We start from the raw sequence: 21,631 nt of genomic DNA on the forward strand, positions 1-21,631 counted from the left end.
AATTGGTCTCACTGTGTGGCTTTGATTCCTGCCCGAAAATGCACATTATTCAGCACAATTAGAAACCAAAGAAAATTCAGGTTCACAACCCAGATTCAGAAAATAGCAAAGAACTGGTTGTCAGTTCAAGTGTCTATCAAATGGGCATAGCTGGGAAACTTTATTTAGGAAGTGACAACTCTCAGGATCTCCCAGTCAGCATAGCCAGTGACCACCCTGGCTGGTGGTTTCTGAAAGTTGTAGTCCAAAAGGAACATCTCCAGGTTCTGCAAATGAGCAGACCCTTGAACTGAGCTGAGCTGGACCAGTGGTCCATTTCACCCAGTATTTCCTTCACTAACTGGCAGCAGCTCTCCAGATTTCAGACAGGAATGCCAGAGATTGAGCCTGAGACCAGTTTCATACAAAGTCACTTATTCTGTCTTCTGTCTACAGACACATAAGAGGCATCTCAGGTTCATTTCCCCCAATCCTCATAAGGCCAGAAAGCATGGCCTGTGAGATTCCAACCTGGAAACACTTGCACCCAGGGTGACCAGACATCCTCCTTTCCCAGGACATGTCTTACATTTCAAGCTTTTGTCCTGGAGGAATTTCAAAATGTCCTCCACTTTGAGCATGGCGAAGAAGCATGAATTTACATTCTTCACCTTGAGTGTTTTCCTAGCTTGATCAAGCCAGCTGGTTTCAGCCTAAAGTAGGAGACTATCTCTGGTGTTGGCATCCTTGAAGAAGCCTGTTGAAAGTTGCCAGAATGTTTCTCATCCTCCTGGCAAAACAAAGCTCCCCACTTTCCCACCCACTAGCAGCTGTATTCAAGCATGATGAGGAGCAGCTCAGCATCACAGAGGAATGATGCATATGCTTAAAATAATCGCATGCACATTTCTTGAATCATGTTGAGGTTATGAATTATATATTAAACAATCAGATGGAACATAAGGATTGACAGCTCTGTACAATTTTCTTTCTCCTATGTTCATTTTTTTTAAAAAAATTAGAATTTAAAAAAAATTCATCATGTTTTCTCAGGCATATGAAACTGTGTGTAAATTCTTATCAAACCAAACTGTACAGAATTCTCACCCTTTCTTGTTGCCACATAAAGAACAACAGTTTGGGGTAAGGTGAGATAAGGCACCTTTGGCTTTCCAAATAATAGGCTACACTTTCCATCATCAATGGTTGGAGCTCACCAGCAGGTCAAGGGTTGGAGGTTCCCTGGTTTAGACTAACCAAAATAGACAGAACATTCTGTCAGGAAATCTAATGGATTCTGAAAAAGTGAACAAATAATGGCTATTTACACAGCTACACAGTGATTCCCAGCCTGACACCTTTATCTCCACTGTGATCAATGGGGATCTGTTTTTCTGTCACTTGGGAAGCAGCTGATTGACATTTCCATCCAGTCACATGAGCAACCTCTGTTGTAACAGGCAGAAAAGGAGATCCTGTCACAATCTCCCCTTGCTCATGTGATCAGCCAGCTGCTTCCTGACAGGAATGGACACCTTTCAATTGCAGTGGCTGCTACATTGTAAGTGGGGATTGGGGGACTTTCATAGTTCAGGAGATCCCAAAGTATCTCTTGAGCTACAGCATACATATAGCGATTATAAATGTACAACTGTCACCGATGCATCACTCTAGGTTACACACTTGTAACTGCCCAAGTAGATTGAGGCCAACATATTTCACCAGGCTGCATTCATAACATACCATTCTCCACAATATTTCTACTACTCCTAAACTACTGGATTTTGCCCCAGCTTTACCTCAAACATCCAGATGTTTTTAAACTGTCAGATTAATCAGACTCTGCTCTTGCAAGATTCTGTTCACCTTGAATATACCTCCAGTGCCTCCCAGAAAGTCAATAGCTTGCAAATCCAAACTTTCCAAATCTATGAGAATGGTGATTCCCCCAGCCCCACCACATCACACACACACACACACCAAAAAAACCCACAACCCCCTCTGTTTGGATGTCACCTGTTTTACTAGCATGGTTTATGTGTGTTTAATGCATGATGTTATGGGCATAATTTAATCATGTCCAGCGTTCTTTATTAATGTATGTCACCAGTAGCCTCCCGAGGTTCTGTTTCAACATTTCAGTGGCAGATAACATTTTTGGTTCAGGGAGATACAAGCTTCTGGAATAAGAATGGATTAGCACAGGCTTCCCCAAATTTATGTCTTCCAGATGTTTTGGACACTATCAGCCTCCACCAATGTGACCATTGGTGTGTACATTTCTCTAGAAGGTCTCTGAACATAGGTCTGCAGCAGGGGTTTTCCTGGGTCTGTGGAAGAGAGGGAGAAAGTTTACTGCCACACTGCAGAATTGTGATACCAGTTTAACTGCCATGGCTCCATCCTATGGAATCCTGGGATTAATAGTTTGTTCTGGCACCAGAACTCACTGCCAGAGAAGCTAAGTATCTCACAGAACTGCAGATAACACAGTTCCATACCACTGACTGTGGCAGTTAAAACTCTGTCAGACTCCATTATTTCTGCAGTGCAGATGCAGCCTAAGAGAATGGGCTGCATTTAAGGAGACTTTCTATCATTAATTTTCTACACCTCACACAGATTGCAAAATACTCTTGCGCTTTTGCTTGTATTGTTCACTTTGCCTTCCTTAGTTCACAAAGGAGATGGAATTGTAAACTATTCTCCTGAACATTATATGTCTCATTTTTAGAGTCTGTTTTGAAAGGTTGTTTCCGTTCTTCTACTTTGTGAAACCCTCAAGGATATGGAAAGCTGAGTTTTAAAAGAAATTATGAAACCTGAACCCATGATGGAGGCCATCCATTCCCTTCTAAATAGAGGCTTTTCATGTACTTTTATCTCTTGGGCCTACAAAGGTCATAAATTTCCAATCATCATGTTTCTCATTAGGTAATGTCCGCGCATGCATCCTATAAATTTTTCTCTTCTAATACAACAGAGAAAAGGATGAATCTTGGCCCGGATGTTGGTGCTCTGAACTTTTAAAAGTTGCAAGCAAAACCATTTGGTTTTCATTACAATTTTTGTTGAACTAGTCAGAAATATTTGTGCAGTCAGCCACCTGTGGCTTCCTGAATACATCCAGATGTTGAAAACTGCACACTTGCTAGTTTTGCCGCATCCTTGACAATGTGTTTCTAAGTAGAATAGCTGAGGACCACCAAATAATCTAAACAGCAAATTTAGAATCTTTCTAAAGAGATGTTCTGATAGGCAGGCAATTATTGCGTAGGAGCCAAGGTGGGTAAGTTTCTTAAAATGTTGCTTCTTTGACCACTGTTGTCAAGCTTCCTATCAGGCTGACCCCAGCGGTTATTTCTGAGGCCTCTGATCCAATTACATCTTCTGAAAGTCAGAACCATGGTACCATGGAATCATTCCAGCACCTTCTAAACTAGGATGCTACCTTCAGGTGTAATAGATTGCATTGCCAAGACTCACTACACTGACTTATATCTCAGGGAAGTACTATGCTTCCACAGATCTCCAAACAGAGAAACAAATTTCGAAGTGAGTAGTAGAAGAGGAAGAGGAGGAAAATCTTTGGGTCTGTATGAGAGGTAGATGTAAAGGCTTGGCACTCATCTCCATCCATTCTCAGTGGGCAGTAGGGCTTTCTATCTCACTGCAAAGGTGTTTCTGTGTGTGTTGCTCTTGTGCAACATCAATGAACCTCAGAGTCAAGAGGGAAGGGAGGGAATTGGGTTAACAGAGATACAATGAATGCATAAACCTGGGGCTGCCATGTCATTTGCAGCAGGATAGGTACACGGATGTAATTCTTCAACCATTTTCTTCCCGAAGGAAGCAACAAATAATTTTAGCAATTTTCTTCCTACATTTATACAGCTTTCAAAGCCTATTTGCAATTTCAGTTATTCTATTTAAAACTCACAGCTGGCTGTTTTGTGCAGAAAACAGCATTTTCTGCACAGAAAATCACAAATTCCTGTGCAGAAATATTAATTTTTTGTGCTGAAAAAGGCTGTTTCTTGCACAGAAAAAGCTGTTTTTTCTGCAAAACAACCACATGTGAATTTTGCATAGGATTACAGCTTTTCCAGTGTAGAAAATATTTCTTTGCAGAAATTGCTATTTTCTATACAAAATGTGCAACTTTTTGCACAGAATATGCCCTGAATTGTGAAGATTCTTGTCTGTCTATGTTTCTTCTCATCAGGGTTCCTCAACACTCAGAGTACATGTTTTTCAATCATTTTTGGAATATTTTCAAATATTCTTTCCATCCCTAGATAAGAACCAGAGTGACAGCATCACAGTTAATGAACCTTTTGGTTGTACAATCCTTGGCAGGATCAGTGAAAAAAGGAGAAAGAAAAGATAGAAGCAGCATAAGGCCTGGAAGAACTCCCCACATGTCATGTGTGCTCTAGGTATAGGAGCATAAATTGTAAGCCATAGAAGGAATTATGACAACTGCTATTACTACTGGGTGCATTTTGCCAGCTGCCTGGCTAATAGGTCTGTGGTGTCCTCCTCCTCAATCCTACCGCTGTCACCAAATGTGAGGTTTTCACCACCATTATTTGACTCTTCTCTGTCGTGTATCCCTCAGATCCAGACCACAGCCAAGGCTTGTAGATTCTTTTTGTACAATATTGCCAAAATCCGACCATATCTCTCCTCCTCTACTGCCAAGATCCTGGTCCATGCCCTAGTGATCTCACGACTTGATTACTGTAACGTCCTCCTGGCTGGGCTTCCTCTTTCTCACCTGCGTCCTTTAATCTCTGTTCAGCATTCAGCTGCACGCATTATCACTTCCACCCACCGCGCTGACCACATCTCTCCTGTGTTGGCATCCCTTCACTGGCTCCCCCTCCCTTTCCGCATTCAGTATAAGCTCCTGATGTCGACATTTAAAGCCCTCCATGGACTGGCCCCTCCTTACTTATCAGACCTTCTTTCTCCTCACCTTCCCACCAGGGCCCTCCGTTCTGGTAGTCAAGGTCTGCTGTCCCAGCCCAGGATTTCCTCTGCCCCATCCCGGATTCGCCCCTTTTCACTTGCTGCCCCTCACTCCTGGAACCTTCTTCCTCCACAAGCAAGAGCCATCACTTCTTTAACCAGCTTCAAAACGGAGTTGAAAACCATCCTGATCAGAGAAGCCTTCCTAGGCATTGCATAATTGTTGCTTACTATTTGATGTTCTTTTGGTGCCTGTTTATCAAACCATTTCCTGTATTGCTATGTACTGTATATGCATTATCCTACTTGAGAGTATGTATTTTCCCTGGAAGATTAACCATCCATTATGAAACCAAGCCCTCCCTCCAGTCCATCTGCCTTGGTCTAGGCCATGGAGGTAGAGAGGAACTGCTGGACCTCTTACCCTTTCCCTCCACCACTCCCTTCTCCTTCTGTGTCATGTCTTTTTAGATTGTAAGCCCAAGGGAAGGGATCCGTCTAGCTAAAAAGATTGCATGTACAGCACTGTGTAAATTTACAGCACTTCATAAATAAAGGTTAATAATAATAATAATAATTATTATTCCATTCACTGACATCATGTCTTTCCCTTTTCCTCTGGCTCTAAGTAAAGCATATCTTACTAAATGGCAAAATCTGAAAAGTCATATATAACCAGATGTTAGATATGGGAGAGAGCCATGGAGCTCTAATCCTTGCATGACAACTCCTTAGGTGACCTTAGGCACCCTATGCCAGCCTTACTTTAAGAACTGTAAAATGGACTCCCATGTGACCTTCTCTACAGCTTTGCTGAGCAGGACAGTGATGTAAGACTGAATTTTAAAAGGCAATTGAATATATTCATGGTAACAGCTTGATATCCAAGGCAAAGCTGTTCTTTTCTATCAAATATTCATACTGAATGCACAGCAATGTGCTTATCTTGATAGATGCCTCCTGTGGTTACAGAAAAATAAACTAAGGGGAGTTGAACTGCATGCAACATATACATGTTGTATATTTTGACCCTACGAGCCAAAATGAATAGATTGCATTTTGTTTAATTTTTTTAAATGCCGCTTTTATACATATCCCCACAACACACAAAGAAAACCCACAAATTCTATTACTTTCTCTTTTTCAAGTGCTGTAATTTCTTTAGAATTGCTTTGTTCTGCTTAAAATAGATTTTATTAATTTAACTGTATCTTTCCAGATGTATGATTATAGTGCTTTTATAATGATAGGGTTTGTTCCATGCGGAATTTGAAATAATTCCATGACCAGCAAGCTTGATGAGGCAGTGAGAATCAAGTGGGCTGATGGGAACTATTTAAAGCTATGATTAAAAATAGGTGGCAGCAGCTGTTGTATTTAGTTTCTCGTTGCGATATAGAAAATGTGAGAGTCCTGGAGAAGGGGCGTTTCCAGTATATTTAGTGGTGTTGTCCTAAAACAGGCCTTGTTCAATGGGTGACCCACCAAGTCACTTGCAATATTGGCCCCATACAGACAGGCCAAAATAAAGCTGCTTTGGGTCACTTTGGAGGTATGGTGTTTAAATGATGCATGCGTACTAAGAGACTGGAAGCTGCGCTCCAGTCCTTAGGACTGGATCGTGACTTTGACGTGGCTTCCAGACTCTTAGTATACATACATCATTTAAACAGCACACCCCCAAAGTGACTCAAAGAAGCTTTATTTTGGCCTGTCTGTATGGGGCCATTGTGCTCTATAAAACAGGGATGAAAAAGAAAACTGGATTCACCTTTCCATACAGAAATAAATATTTCACAGATCCAGAGATTGCCAATGGAACAAAATACTATATATCTTGCCTTATTTCAAAAAATACACACAAACGTGGACAACTGAAACATTAGTCAATTAAAAAAGCAAAAATAACTTTTACATTGGAAAATGGTACACAAAAATGTATACAGGTTTTTTTTGGGGGGGAGCGTAAACAAAAATGCACAATGTACATGGTTGGGATTTTTAAAAATGTTCAGAACTCACGTCAGACAAAAATGTGCAGAAAACGTTTGTAACATTTGGAAAACATGCCAGTAAAAAAGCACATGCTTGAAAGAGGTTTGCAAACAGTTGTTGTTGTGTGCCTGCAAGTCATTTCATACTTATGGCAACCCTAAGGCAAACCTATCAGAGGCAGGTTGCCATTGCCTTCCTCTGGGGCTGAGAGTGTATGACTTGCCCAAGGGCATGCTGTGGTTTTCCATGGGTGAGTGAGCATCTCAACAATTGTCCGGAGTCCAACATTCATACCACTACACCATGCTGGCTCTCAAACATTCTTTAGTTGGGGTGCAGGGAGGGAGGATATGGAAATTTTTATAAAGTGCACAAAAATGTATACAGTTTGAGAAAAATGCACACAAGCATCTTTTTCATATATACATTTATTCATCATATAGTTACATATTTTAAAAGTATATATAAATCACCACAACCATAACACTAACAAGGACAATAACAACAATAACAATGACAATAAAATGACTTCCTAACCTTTACTCTGGATATATCTCCTGATACTATTATATATAATCACTTTTACTAAAAAGAAAGGAAAGAAAGTTAAATCTATATTCCTTTCTTTGGTCCATTTTCCACTATTCCTTTTAGCTTTAGACTATACTTTGGTCTCAATAATTGTTCCTTATCAAGATCCCTCTGTTTCCTCTTGGTATTCTTATTTCCATAATTTTACTCTATTGCTTATATTAGTATGAGTCCCGAATTTGAATTTAAACATTCTATCACTTCTGCCCAGTCCTTCTTGAATTTGTCTGTTGATCAGTTTTTGATCAATTTGTATCAATTTATTGATTTCCATGTAGTCATACATTTTCCATAATCATTCTGAGATACATGGAATCTCTTTGTCTTTCCATTTTTTTGGCATAAATTAATCTAGCGGCTATTACTATATAAAAATGTATTTTCCCATTTCCCCCCCTAACTCATCTTCTATTATTCCAAACAGTTATATTTTAGTTTCTTTCTTAATTTTTATATTTGTAGTATCTCACTTATTATACTGCATCCTGACCCCTACCGCACAGTGGTAGCGCCATGATGGCATGGCCCCATCCACACAGGGGCTGCCATCATGACGCAAGTGAGGCGCAGCATCCACACACCATGGTGCTTCGTTTGTGTTGTCAATGCGCAACAGTGCGCCAATGGCACACTCATGGCATCTGCCGCGTGCACCAAAGAGAACCTGATTTTCGTGGGTTCTTTTTGATGCAGAGGGAGGCTGCACAGTTTGGCTGCTGTGGCATCCCTCAGGAGCAAAAATGGACGCCTCCAACCCACCCTTTCAGGGCGGTCTGTTGAGCCTCTCAGTCTATTTCAAGTGTCCTTTGAACTAAAGCACTTCCCCAGATTTTAAGAATGCTTTCACAGTTGGTGGGGATCCCCCAGTCTCTCCCACATCTTTTTTGGGTAACAAGGGTCTCTTAATGGCTGGACCCAAGTTCTGGAACTCCCTTCCAGAGTGGCTAGATGTCTGCCTTCCTTACTCTCTTTCCAAAATCTGGGGAAGACCTTTTTAATTCTGACAGCCTTTTGACATTTTTTAAACGGGGGAACTGCTTGTATACTGTGCTAGACTTTTATTAGTTTTTTTAATGGCTTGCGTTTTAAATGGTTTTAAATTTTTTGATAGTTTAATTACTTTCAAACTTTTGTATGCTGTGATTTTTTAAAGTACGTATATTTGTTTTAACTGTTTTAAGACACCTTGAGTCCCAAACTGGAAAAGAAGGTGGGATATAAGGAGGAGGAGAAAGACAGGGGCTGAGATCACCTATCTTTGACTCTGGCCCACTATGAGCTTTAGATCCATTCACCATTTGGTGTTCAAATCCTGGCAGTTTATGCCTGAATGAATATGGGCCCTTGACTGAAAAAGGTTACTCATCTTAAATCTTTTTCTTTAAAAAAATCATTAATCCAAGGCCCATCTTTGGTTTGCCTAAATGATTTGATGTGGAGTATGCTACTTTAGTTTGCTTTCTCTGTCTTCTCTCTTTGGTACCAATGGAAACATGTGGAAGTGCTGAAAAAAATGGATGAAAGAAGATTTAGAGAGGTATGGAAGAACTTCAGATGTGTATGATTTAAGATAAAGCATGATGTAATTCTTTCCCATGTTAACTGCTATTTTAACTATTGCAGAAGGCACAAAATATATAGTTTGAATTATTTCAAGCATATGGAAGGAAGAGTAGGAATCCTTTGAGAGTAATAGAACTCCTTTTTCTACCCATCCCCTGTAAACGTTTAAAATAAAAACATTACCATTCTTCCTGCACTGTTGGCAATGATCCAGTCAAAAGGAACTGTGAGCATAGATGAGGTTTCTAAGGCCTGTTACAGACTGCCAAAATAAACCTGCTTCGGGTCTCTTTGGAGGTATGCTATTTAAATGATGCATGGGTCCTAAGAATCCGGAAGCTGCACCAAAAGCTGCACTCCGGTGCTTAGGAATAGAGCATGGCTTTGGTGCGACCTCCGGACTCTTAGGACCCATGCATCATTTAAATAGCATACCTCCAAAGAGAACCGAAGCAGCTTTATTTTGGCAGTCTGTAACAGGCCTAAATCACTTGATGTGGAACTTTAACTTTACTAATAAAATCCTACACTGTCTTCTCGATTGCAGCCATTCTGTATGTCCATGTGTATACTGCAAATATGTTTATAATTTTACAAGTTTATAATGTAATATGTTCTATATGTGTGATGAAGAATATTTAAAAATGTACTTCAAGACCAGTTGTCAAAGAATGGCACGATAAAATAGCTGGAAATGGAAGAATATGTTTCATGTATTTCTGTGTTCCTAACTATATGCTGTCTGTAGTTTATTGAAATTTGGTTAATTGTAATGTATTAGCCTCTGTTTAAAAGCCATGGTTTCTTAACGCAGCTGCAAATCACAATCTTGATTACAAACATAGGCATGTTTAAACCACAGTTTGATGTGATTTCTGAACCTGCAACTATGAGTTGTCCTTAGACTATTTCCCTAGCTGTGGACCCTACAACAGAACCTGGAAAAGGAGTAGGAGAAAAATAAACTAGAAATGGGAATGAAAATCACAGAGTTATAATAATGATGTTTTGCCAGGGAGATACCACGTGTTCAGTAGTTTGCTGGGTAATTTGTGACTTAAGTAATAAAACATAGTTGGTTGCATTGTGGGATGAAGTCTCCCTCCACTTCCAAACCAGTGAACCCTGGCTCCACTGCAATATTGCTTTCATGTCCAGAGTTTTAAACACTTGTGTTAAAACTAAGGTGCTAACATTAATTTGTAAACTAATATATTAATGCCCCTGCCAGGAGATATAAAGGGCTGCCTGAGTGGCTGCAGAGCATTTCCATCCTTGCTGCCAGATCTCTGGGAGAACTATATCTCACCCACAGGATTGGGCCTGAGCTCCAGGTACTGAGATAATCAGAACTGCCTCTACCTGCTTCTCTTCTTGCCAGGAGATATAAAGAGTTGCCTAAGTGGCAGTAAAGTATTTCCTTCCTTTCTGCCAGCTCTCTGGGAGAACTAAATCTTACTCACAAGATTGGGTCTGAGCCTCAGGATTTGGACATCTGTAAAGTCCACATCCATAGGCTTCCTACATCTCCTGTTTTCATGTCTGCTCCATGCCTGGTTTGATTTTAAATTGAAAGAAAGAAGATCTTAACTAAAGAGGGAGGGAGCAAAGGAGGCAAAGTACTTTTGTCCCCAATGGCGGGGCAGCTCTGTTCGTGCCACCATTGGGGACAATATGGGCTTGCCATCTGTGGATGCTCAAATCCGCGGATGTCATGTCTGCAGATAGGGAGGGCCCACTGTACTGATTTTTAATACTATTCTTATTGTTCCTTATGGTGGACCTGTAGGTAATCCTGCTCCTTGAACTGATCTCCCAGTGAGCTAGTTAGCAAATTATTGTCTTTTGACATTGGACAGTTACTATTGAGTTTTTTGAGTCCAGTTGTTTCTTAGCCTGACAATGCAAATGACTTTTGACTGTTTTAGGGTTTTTTTTATACTTTCCTTCCTTTTGCTGTCTGTTTCTGATTGTTTTCTTTTTAGTTTCTCTTTCTTCATGGCTCCTACTATTTCCTCTAATTTGATTTCTATCAGGTGTCTTCCTCGCTCTTAGCTTCCCTTTATTTGCTCTCTTTGGAGCTGTCAATTAACTGGCCCTAATGCGACGACAATCCGTGATTTATTTTTTGTTAAATCTCTTCACCTACTTGCCCTTACTGAAACCTGGCTTCTGGCCCATGGCACTGTAACTTCTGCTGCCCTCTCATTTGGCGGACTTTTCTTCTCCCTCACTAGCCATCCAATGAGTAGAGGGGGAGAGGTTTTACCATCCAATTCTTGCCAGTTTCTATTACTGTCTTTCCCTCCTCTTCTTTTGAATTTCATGCTACCACCCCAGCTCTGGATTGTGGTAATCTATCACCCACCTGGATCACCCACCAGTTTCTTATCAGATTTTGAGACCTGTTTGACCTTTTTTTTTGGCAGATGAAGTCCTCTCTTTGATTATGGGAGACTTCAGTATCCATAAGGTTGACCTTAATAATCTTGGGACTACTCATCTTAGTTCTGTGTTGTCTGTGTTGTTTGGTCTCAAACTCTGTTTGAATGCACCTACCCATTCTTCTGGTCATTGCCTTAATATTGTTCTTACCAAAAAACGTGTAACCTCTGAATATGTGGCTATCGAGTTTCCGCTGTCTGATCACTATCTTATTTCTTTTGTTTTTCCCCATAATCCACCTTCTCGTCAAACTGTCCCAACACCATTTTTGTGTCTTTCATTCCATCAATCCTGATATTTTTGGCCAGGCTTTGGGCTCCTCCTTATCTTCCTTAGATCCTGGAGACTTTGTGGATCCAGTGGTTTCCTTAATCAATTCTACTTTTCTAAGTTTTGCCCCCTTATCAATACATGCAAATTCTTCCAATAAGCCACAGCCCTGGATCACTCCCGTTGTTTGCTTTTCCCGTTCTTGCTCTCAGGCTGCCGAACGTTTGTGAAAAAAGACCAGGGAATGACCATATATCTTTGTGAAGTTTTGAGTTGTGAGGGTACAGCACTGTCCCATCACTTTTGTGCACACCACCCTTCTTACTTAATCCACCCCACACAAATGCCCCCATTCACTTTTATACACACGCATACACACACACACTCCTGCCCCAAGAATCTTTTCCAACCTTCTCATTTATCTTTACACACAACACTTCTTCCCTGCTTCTCTTAACCACGACAAAACCTCTTTTTATCCCACACTATTCTTGAGTCCCTAAACCACCACTTATTCACAAAACTCCACTCTCCAGCTTCTCACTATTCTTATATAGAAACAACCATGCTAAACAAATCATGTTAAAGGCAAGAGTCATAGGTGAGGGGAATCATGACAAACATCTGGCTTTTACCACTTAGAGGAGCATCTCTTCTAGTTTGGCCCTCAAAAACCACAAAATATATAGGTTTAGCAAGACTTTGAGCTCCATATTTGGAAATGGTGCTTACTGGAATATCAAAACCGCAGAAGACACTTGCTCTATTCCAGTGGTACATACTGTTTTAAAATATATATTCTTTTTTAGAATATTTGCTCTATAGCAGTAATTTTAAAAAGTTCTAGTGCCCACCACAGGGGCAATTTTATTCTTATGTGGGTTTTTCAGGCTATGTGACCATGTTCTAGAAGAATTTATTCCTGACATTCTGTCAGCATTTGTGGCTGACATCTTCAGAGATTTAGGAGCAGAGCCAACTCTGCCTTTTTCCTCAATTGCTTTAGAGCAATCATTGATTTCAGATCTCACACAGAGTTACTCAAGAGTAACTTCACTGCCTTTTAACAAACACTGTTATCGAGAAACTAGTTGTGAATGGCATCCAGTGAGAACCACTCTGATTTTAAATAAAATATTTTATTTGACATGATTCTGCTGTAACTGTTCAGTTTTAGGCTTAGTAAATCAGGAAGCTAAACTAATCTCCAGACATTGCATTTTTATCCATAGTACTTCCACATGTTTATACTTTTTCCAGTAACCAAAGCATTACTTTGGGTGATGAATGAAGCAACAAACGTATGGGAGGCAACTACATCAGAAAGGAGGGGAGCAAAGTATAGATCATAAACAGATGTGTTTCACTCTTATTCCTTCTCCCATTTTTCCCTTTGGTTTAAATTAAACAGATCCATTGTATGCTGCAAAGTGTTGCTATGTGAGCCCTTGGACACTTTGTTCAAGATTTAGGAGCAGAGCCAACTGTCTGACTTCCTCAAAGAATAACAGATGTGTCTTTCCTTCCAACTCTCATTGCTAATGGCATTTCAACTGCAGCAAGGAGTGACAATTCAAAAACATAGTTGGTATCCTGCAGCTCTTTGTAGATAGACAGCTCTTTTAGCTGTGTCTGGAACCAGCAGTGTGTGAACAGTCAAAGAAAACTGAATGCTTTGGCTGCTTATTTGCAATGACAATTTTTCCAAATGCAGTTTTGAAATGTTGGGGAACATGAATAATCCTTGCCCATACAATAAAGCATTTATTCTGAGTGCTCACAGGACGTCTGCATTCACTGCCATCTTCTCAATTGTTCTATAATTCAGTGTTACTAGCCTCACATTGTCTTCTGGTGTTGAAAACATAAGAGACTGAACCTAGAATTTTTTGCATACAACATATATGCTCTATCATAGCCATGGTCATATCTGGCCCTCCAGATGTTTTGGGCTACAACACCCACAATTTCTTACCTTTGGTTATGTCAGGAGGGACTGATAAGAGTTGCAGGTCAAAGCAACTGGAAATCAATAGCTGTAACCCTATCCAAATGGTATTTCTCAGCCCACTTGTAGCTTGTGTACTATCCCAGGTTTTCCTACATCAGGACATTTTCTAGAGGCTCCCCCCCCCTGCCAAAAAAAATCCATTTGGGACTTGAAATCCTAATGGTTTATGTATGCTTTTCTGTGTCATTTATACCATTTCTGTTTCCTTTCTTTCTTTCCCCACATCTTCCTTTCTGTGTGTGCATCACACTCAGGGCACCTTCTAGAGCAGTGGTTCCCAACCTTTTTGAGTCTCAGAGCCCTTATTTCTAGGGAGGAGCCCATAAGAGGCCTACCCTATGTTGTATAAATTAATGGTGTTTAGGAGTATATACAGTGGGCTCTTCCATTATACAGGGGTTATGTTAGGGACCCTCCCTCCCCCACATGAGGGAAATACTGCATATGCTCAAGCCCCATTGAGAACAAGGGGTGGCATCTAAGTTCCTAGTTCATTGTGTAACCCTTTCTGTCCTCTCCTTTGGAAGGGAAGGAGATATTCTGTCTCATTAGTCTGCAGGGCACTATGGTTCATGAGGGCATACTCACCAAGATTCAGAGATGAAAACTGGGCCAAAAGTGATCAAGCAATATCAGAGTTTGGTTACAATGGCAAAAGCTATTTTAAAAAAACAAAACATAAGTTAAGAAAGACTGCAGCCTGGGAAGAGCAAGATTCTGGCCCCTCATCTTCTTTCTCCTCTGTTGAGTTAACTGAATGCAAACTACTTTTGAAATTTTGAAGCAATTATGTTAAGATGAAGACAAAGGGGGAAATGGGAGGTGAAGAGAGAAACTGGAACATTTTAAAACCTGCTACTAAAGTGGGATGACAGGGGATTAATTGGGACTGTCCTGCCAAATTGGCACAGTTGGAGGGTATATGAGGATGTTCTTGCTCCTTCCTGCACCATAGAGAGCTGTCATGGCTCAGGGTAGAGAACAATTCTGAAGCCTTATCATCAAAATAAGAGGGGAGAAGTCCAGATGAAACTAAACAGAAAATTAGAGAAACATCTTGGAGGGCGTAGGCAAAGAAGCCAGGAATTGAAATTGAGAGCACTGCAGGAGATTTTCACATTGTCCCCATCTTATATATTCTCAGCCAGCTGGCAGGCTACATTGTGTCTTGATGGAAATTGCATACCTGAATACCTGACAGGAAAAAGAGGGACTATAGCTGCTTCCAATCACATTATCTCTCTTTCATTCAGTCTATTTCAAATATTCAGTCTTCCAAGACTATTGTTCTGATGAAATGAATTATGCTTAGCATGCCATCCTTTTTCTTGTGTCTCCTGTTTCCATTACTCATTGCTAATGCAACCACAACAGCTCAGTCCTATTGTTTCCCTCAACATATGTCTGCTTGTCTGAATCCATAACACACTGCTACTGGATTGTCTGGTCTTGCTCCCCACATCCATTTTTTAAAATTCAAGTTTCTTGTTTTCCTCATTTTATTTCTTTCAGCCTGTCAGTCCATCATTTCCCCCCAAAATTCTTTTGTTTCTTTGCCTTTGTTTCCAAATATACACTGCTTTACTCTGGTTTTGTTTTGTTTTTACTTTTCCATTGAAAAATTACACCACCAATCTTTTCTTTTATCAGGTTGTTCTCCACAGACATATTTGTTACTGATCTTTACTTTGCTGAGATATATTGATTGTAGTTGTTTTTATTCCTTTCTATCTTGTTTTCATTCTAGCAGAAATACCCAGATTCTCAGGATTAGGAAACACTTTTCTCTCTCTTCCTCAAGCTCTCCCTCTTTCTGTCTGCTTCTTTTCTTCTTGGCTCATCCACTCCATGAAAAAAAACCCAACAATCACATTTCTCATTGAGCTTTCATTCCCTCTACAATGGTACTCATTCAGACTTTACCCCATCTCCTTCCCTCCTCCACTTCGCCATTAACAGGATCTTTTCTTTCTCTCTCTCTTCCCGCTGTCAACTGTTGTATTGTTCAGAACCTATAATGGTGGCTTACTACAATGTGGTGGTTACAAATAGCTGCCTATGGGTCCTCCAGAAAGAAGTAGGTTCCTCTCTGGTGGATGGGGAAAGTTAAGGAAGTCTGACACTATAGGTAGTACTGCAGTCTAAAAGCAGTTTAATGAATAAACGTTTATCCACTTCTAAAAACAAATCACTTGTAAGGTATGCACTCTGAGGGTCCACTCAGTAAATATGCCAAATTTCTGGCATCTAGGTCTCATGGTCTTGGAGTTGCGCTGGAGAGAGGCACACATAAGCATTCACTTTTATTGTGATAGAGGATGCTTCACCAAATGGGTCTCTTTGGGCCCGAACAGACAAGCCAAATAAAGTTGCTTCAGGTCAGTTTTGCTGTTTAAATGACACATGCATCTTAAGAGGCCAGAAGTTGCACCAAAGCCATGCCCCAGTCCTTAGAACTGGAGTGTGGCTTTAGCACAGCTTCCAGCCTCTTAGAAGGCATGCAACATTTAAGCTGCTTCAGGTCACTTTTGCTGTTTAAATGTTACATGCCTTCTAAGAGGCTGGAAGCTGTGCTAAAACCACACTATAGTCCTAAGGACTGGAGCATGGCTTTGGTGTGGCTTCTGGCCTCTTAAGATGCATGTGTCATTTAAACAGCAAAAGTGTCCCTAAGCAGCTTTATTTTGGCCTGTCTGTTTGGACACTTTCTCTACAAATAAAGACGATATTAACAATGACTTGATTAATCAATATTGGAACGCTGCAGATGATGGGTCCTTAGATGTTGTTGGGCTACAACTTCACAGTTACTACGGCCAGTGGCCAAGGAATAGCGGAATTATTATCCAATATCATGGGAGGAGAGAGGTGGGGAAAATGTGGTCTAGCTAATTCAATATTCCGCTGCCAAAAGAAGTTATACAGATGCTTGTAATGGCTGAGATAGGTGGTGGTGCAACCTTGTTGTTTGTCCACTTGATATCCAGCTTACAAAAATATTCAGCCTATGAATATGCGGCACAAGCTAACCGCTACTATTCTTACCTCCGTTCTTAGCAAAGATCCTCTTCCTGACCTAACTGAAATGAGGCAGGAGAAGATGTCTCTGAGATGCAATAAACTCAAGCATTGATGAGTTTTTGAAAGGTCATAGCTTTGTATGATGGTATATGAATTGATGTTTGGAGATTTTAAGGAACTAATAGGGATATATAATTCAGTATTAGTATTTTATGGACTGTTCAATTGCGTTGTATTATTTTAATGATGTAATCCCGCTTAGATCTTGGAAGAGGTGCGATATATAAATAAAAATAATTATTATTATTATTATTATTATTATTATTATTATTATTATTATTATTATATATCCCAAGTGACTACCCACAAAGCTTGGCGGCACTTGCAAAACACCTCTCCTAATATCTCAAAAACTTTCCCTTGGGGCAAAAACATGGTAGTGAAGGTGGCAGCAGTGGTGAAGGAAAAACATCAGGAAGCACCTTCCAGACAGCAACAGCAACAATCAGAATATAAAATGGAAAGCCTCAAAATGGTACTAGGGCACCATTTTTTAAATCATAAATTGGAGAGATGCACGACAATTTTGGTAGCAACTTTTCTTCATCTGGGGATCCTGTACGAACAGCTGTATATATGTGTGAAACAAACATGGTGCAAATATTATTATTTTTTTAAAAAAGATATAATGGTTTGCTTTATGTCAGCTTGACAAACTACGCACCCTCTAGAGGTGTTTAAGGCCTGTTACAGACTGCCAAAATAAAGCTGCTTCGGGTCTCTTTGGAGGTATGCTATTTAAATGATGCATAGCTCCTAAGAGTCTGGAGGTCGCACCAAAGCCACACTCCATTCCTAAGCACTGGAGTACAGCTTTGGTGCAGCTTCCGGATTCTTAGGATGCATGCATCATTTAAACAGCATACCTCCAGAGACCCGAAGCAGCTTTATTTTGGCAGTCTGTAACAGGCCTAACTATACTTCCTCCATCAACGTGGTCAGCTGGTGGTTAGGAATAATGGGATTTGCAATGTAACACTTCTGTAGGATGCCAGCCGCTCAGGGAAAGCTGACATAAAGCAAACCATCGTTTATATAAAACAATATGGTTTGAAAATACTTTAGGGTTGTTGCTTTTTTAAAACAACAATGATGTGCTGTTCTAATTTATGTGCAGCATTTGTTTCATCCCCCGCTCCTCCTCCTCCTCCAAATAAAGATTGGCCAAATGGGTTTCTAACTGCATTCACTAACAAACATTCAATAAATTTGCTCCAGACTACAGATATTTTGGGACAGCCAGAAAATGTGTGAATAATACAAAATGCGTCAACTCAATTCAGGTCAGGATTAGAATTTGGCTCCACAGTTCCAAAATGACTCATGGGATAAAGGTTCCTGAGGTTGCATCTCTTTTCAAGCTTAGAATTAAGCTGTACCCATAAATACAAATTTAACAGCTCTAGCGAGTGCAGGATAATTTTGTAATTTGTTCTGTGTTGAATATTCTTAACGCTGCTTCTGTGTTGTTGTTGACACTGCTGTCAAGTCAACTTTAACTTCTGGCAACCTTATAATAGAGTTTGTTCAGAGGAGATTTGCTATTGCCTTCCTCTATGTCTGAGAAAGTGTGATTTGCCCAAAATCACCCCATGGGTTTCCCTGGTAGAGGGGGAATTTGAACCCTTGTCTTCTGGAACCCAAAGCTCCTGCCACAGTGCAGAATTAATGCAGTTTGACTCCACTTTAATTGTCACGGCTCTATCCTATGGAATACTGGGATTTGTAGTTTGCTGTGGCACCAGTGCTCTCTGACAGAGAAGACTTACAAAATTACAGATCTCAGAATTCCTCAGCACTGAGCCTTGACAATTAATGGCCGTGTTTCCACTGGCTTATAACGTGGATCAGGACGCGAATCACGGGTGCATCGTTTCCATTTGAGCACGCATTCGATCCGCATTGCTCTGATATCATTCCCATTGGAATTCAGATCTGACTCCCATGTGATCAAATTATCCTGAAAAAACCTGCATCAGTGGTTGAAGATCTAGCTGAAGTCCCATTTATAAAGAACAAACTGTTAGAAAAGCAGAACATGGACCTTGAAGTTTCCCATCAAAACTGAATAAATAGTCAACCCACTGAATAGTCAGAGGTGAAGAATTCTATTAAAATTATACACCTGAATCCTGGTGCTAGTCCCAGATGGAGTAGAGCCATTGAATTAATAGGATTTACCCACATGCTGACTCACCAGTGAAGAGTCGATTCAGTGGGTGTACTGTAGTTGGCACTAAACAACAAGATTTAGGCCATAGCAATGATGTCTAAAATCAAACCACATACAGATTCTTTTCGGCTCTTTGTCCTAATGACACATTTCCTCTTTGTCTAATGCCATAGTGAACATTGTAGCAAGGAGGACAGTATTTTGTCTTCATGTCTCCAGCACTGTATCAATACTATTCAATAATCCCAGAAGCAAAGTATGGAACAGTTATTCTTAATATGCAATGTAAAAGAAAGAGGGCTACACTGCAATCAGTAGTGTTAAACCCAACATTTGTCCTATCATGAGTAAATCCATTTATATATATATGGGTTGCTGTTGCATGTCTTCAAGTCATTTCCATCTTATGGCAACCCTAAGATGACCCTACCATGGGGTTTTTTTTGGCAAGATTTGTTCAGAGCAGGCTTGCTGTGTTGGAAGCAATGTTCCTTTAAGACGGTTATAAAAATATTTTGTATGGCTGAAGTGGCTGAGATTGTTGAGTCACAGCACTTGAAATGATGCAAAGGCTTACAATAGGAACTGCATCATGTTAAGTAGCACCAGGTGACAACCCTTTGTTAATATATTCTGTATAACTGCACTAAGGCCCAATGTATGTGTGGGTTGTTGGTGATTAGAGAGAGTGGAGTGGAGTGTTGGTGGTTTGTTTGAATACAGCAGACATAAGCTGATGAGAGTAAAAGTTGACATTTCTGGTGGGCCTACAGTTTAATTTTTGTTACTGCATCTCAAGCAGGATAGAAGAGAGCCAACATGCCATTGCCTTCCCCTGAGGCTGTGGGTATGTGACTGGCCCAAGGTCACTCAGTGGGTTTCATGGCTGAGCAGGAATCATACCTTGATCTCCAGAGTCATATTCAACACTCAAACCACAATGCCACACTGAGACTTACTTATAAATAGAAAATCCCATTCATTTAAATGTTGGTAGGATTAATAATGGATTTAGCTGTTTATTATAGTGCATGGACAGTGCAGTACTAACCATGGAAGTAGACTCAGAAGTCATTACTTCAGGAAAAGTAACTTGTGTGTGCCTTTTTCTAGTAATATGGGGGATCATAGGTACCAATGTACAGTGGACCCTTATTATACACTGGGGTTTGGTTCCAAGATCCTCCATGTATAACAAAATCCATGTATGCTCAAGTCCCATTAAATATAATGACATAGCAAAATGGTGTCCCTTATAAAAATGGAAAATCAAGGTTTGATATTTGATATTTATACTTTTTTGAACATTTTCAAACCGTGTATGCTTGAATCCGTGTATAAAAAATCAGTGTATAAGAAGGGCCGACTGTATGTTGTACACCCAGTTTCCTGAATCATAGCCAGATAGTGATGGCCTATGGTCTGAGCTGGGGAGTAAATCCTCAACTATTTCATCCTTGTCTGCAAGGATCAATAATTATGGTGGTTTTCATTCCCAATACAGAACAAAACAAGTAGCCCTCTGCTCCTTTCTCCCTGTATCTGAATGGCCCAAAATGTTGTGGACAAATGGTTGTGTAGAGAAAAACACATGGGTCTCTTGTGCAAAACCATTTTTTTGCCTGCAGATAATAATAATAAATAATAATAATTTGTTTTATTTATATACCGCTATTCCAAAGATCATAGCGGTGAACAGCAAGTAAGCTAATTAGCAAGTAAGCTAATTTGCCCCCAACAGTCTGGGTACTCATTTTAGCGACCTCGGAAGGATGCAAGCTTGAGTCAAGCTTGGGCCCTTTTGCTGGTCTTGAACTCGCAACCTTGTGGTTTTGAGTGAGTGGCTGCAGTACAGGCATTTAACCACTGCGCCACCAAGTTTTCTTGTGTAGGAAATCCCTAACAGGATTCCAGCCTATGAATTTTCTTTCCATCCCTAGTTTGAGCAGGGTAAGAAATGCCATACATTACAGTTATGTTCCATGGGAAAAGACTTCTCTGCTCATGAGCCAGTGGTGCACATTGGAGTGCATGTGTATTGCGTATATATTGTCTTATCAAAAAAATTCCAAATTGATACATTGATTGAGGGAGGGTGCCGACCTATGCATTTATTCTCCTCCCAATCAACTCTTTGCCAGACAACTGGGAAGTTTCATTAGAATGAAGTAACAGATTTAAGATTTCCTTTTTTTTTTAAAAAAAAAAAATGATGGTTGGTCTGTTATCTATCTATCCTGTTTTTTAATTACCTATGTTTATCAGAGCTTGGAACATTACTTTGGAGATAAATGAAACTGTTGAAGCCGCCCATAACTGGGTGCCAGAGCATCATCCCACCACTTCTCAGTTATGGTTGGCTTCAACATGTCATTACACTCATTCATCTTAAAAATCACTTGTCAAGGTCTGGTGTTTTTAAGGAACCCATTAGTTTGGCATGTTGTTCCAGCAGTGCAGCAATGAGTTTGATTTCCATGCATGATCAAAAGAGCAGTAGGAAGACACCTGGGAAAATGCAACCTTTTCTTGACCCTGGAGCTGGCTTG

Source organism: Sceloporus occidentalis, unplaced genomic scaffold (genome assembly GCF_023333645.1).
Source record: "Sceloporus occidentalis isolate IW3139 unplaced genomic scaffold, rSceOcc1.0.p SCAF_2, whole genome shotgun sequence".
Lineage (NCBI taxonomy): Eukaryota > Metazoa > Chordata > Lepidosauria > Squamata > Phrynosomatidae > Sceloporus > Sceloporus occidentalis.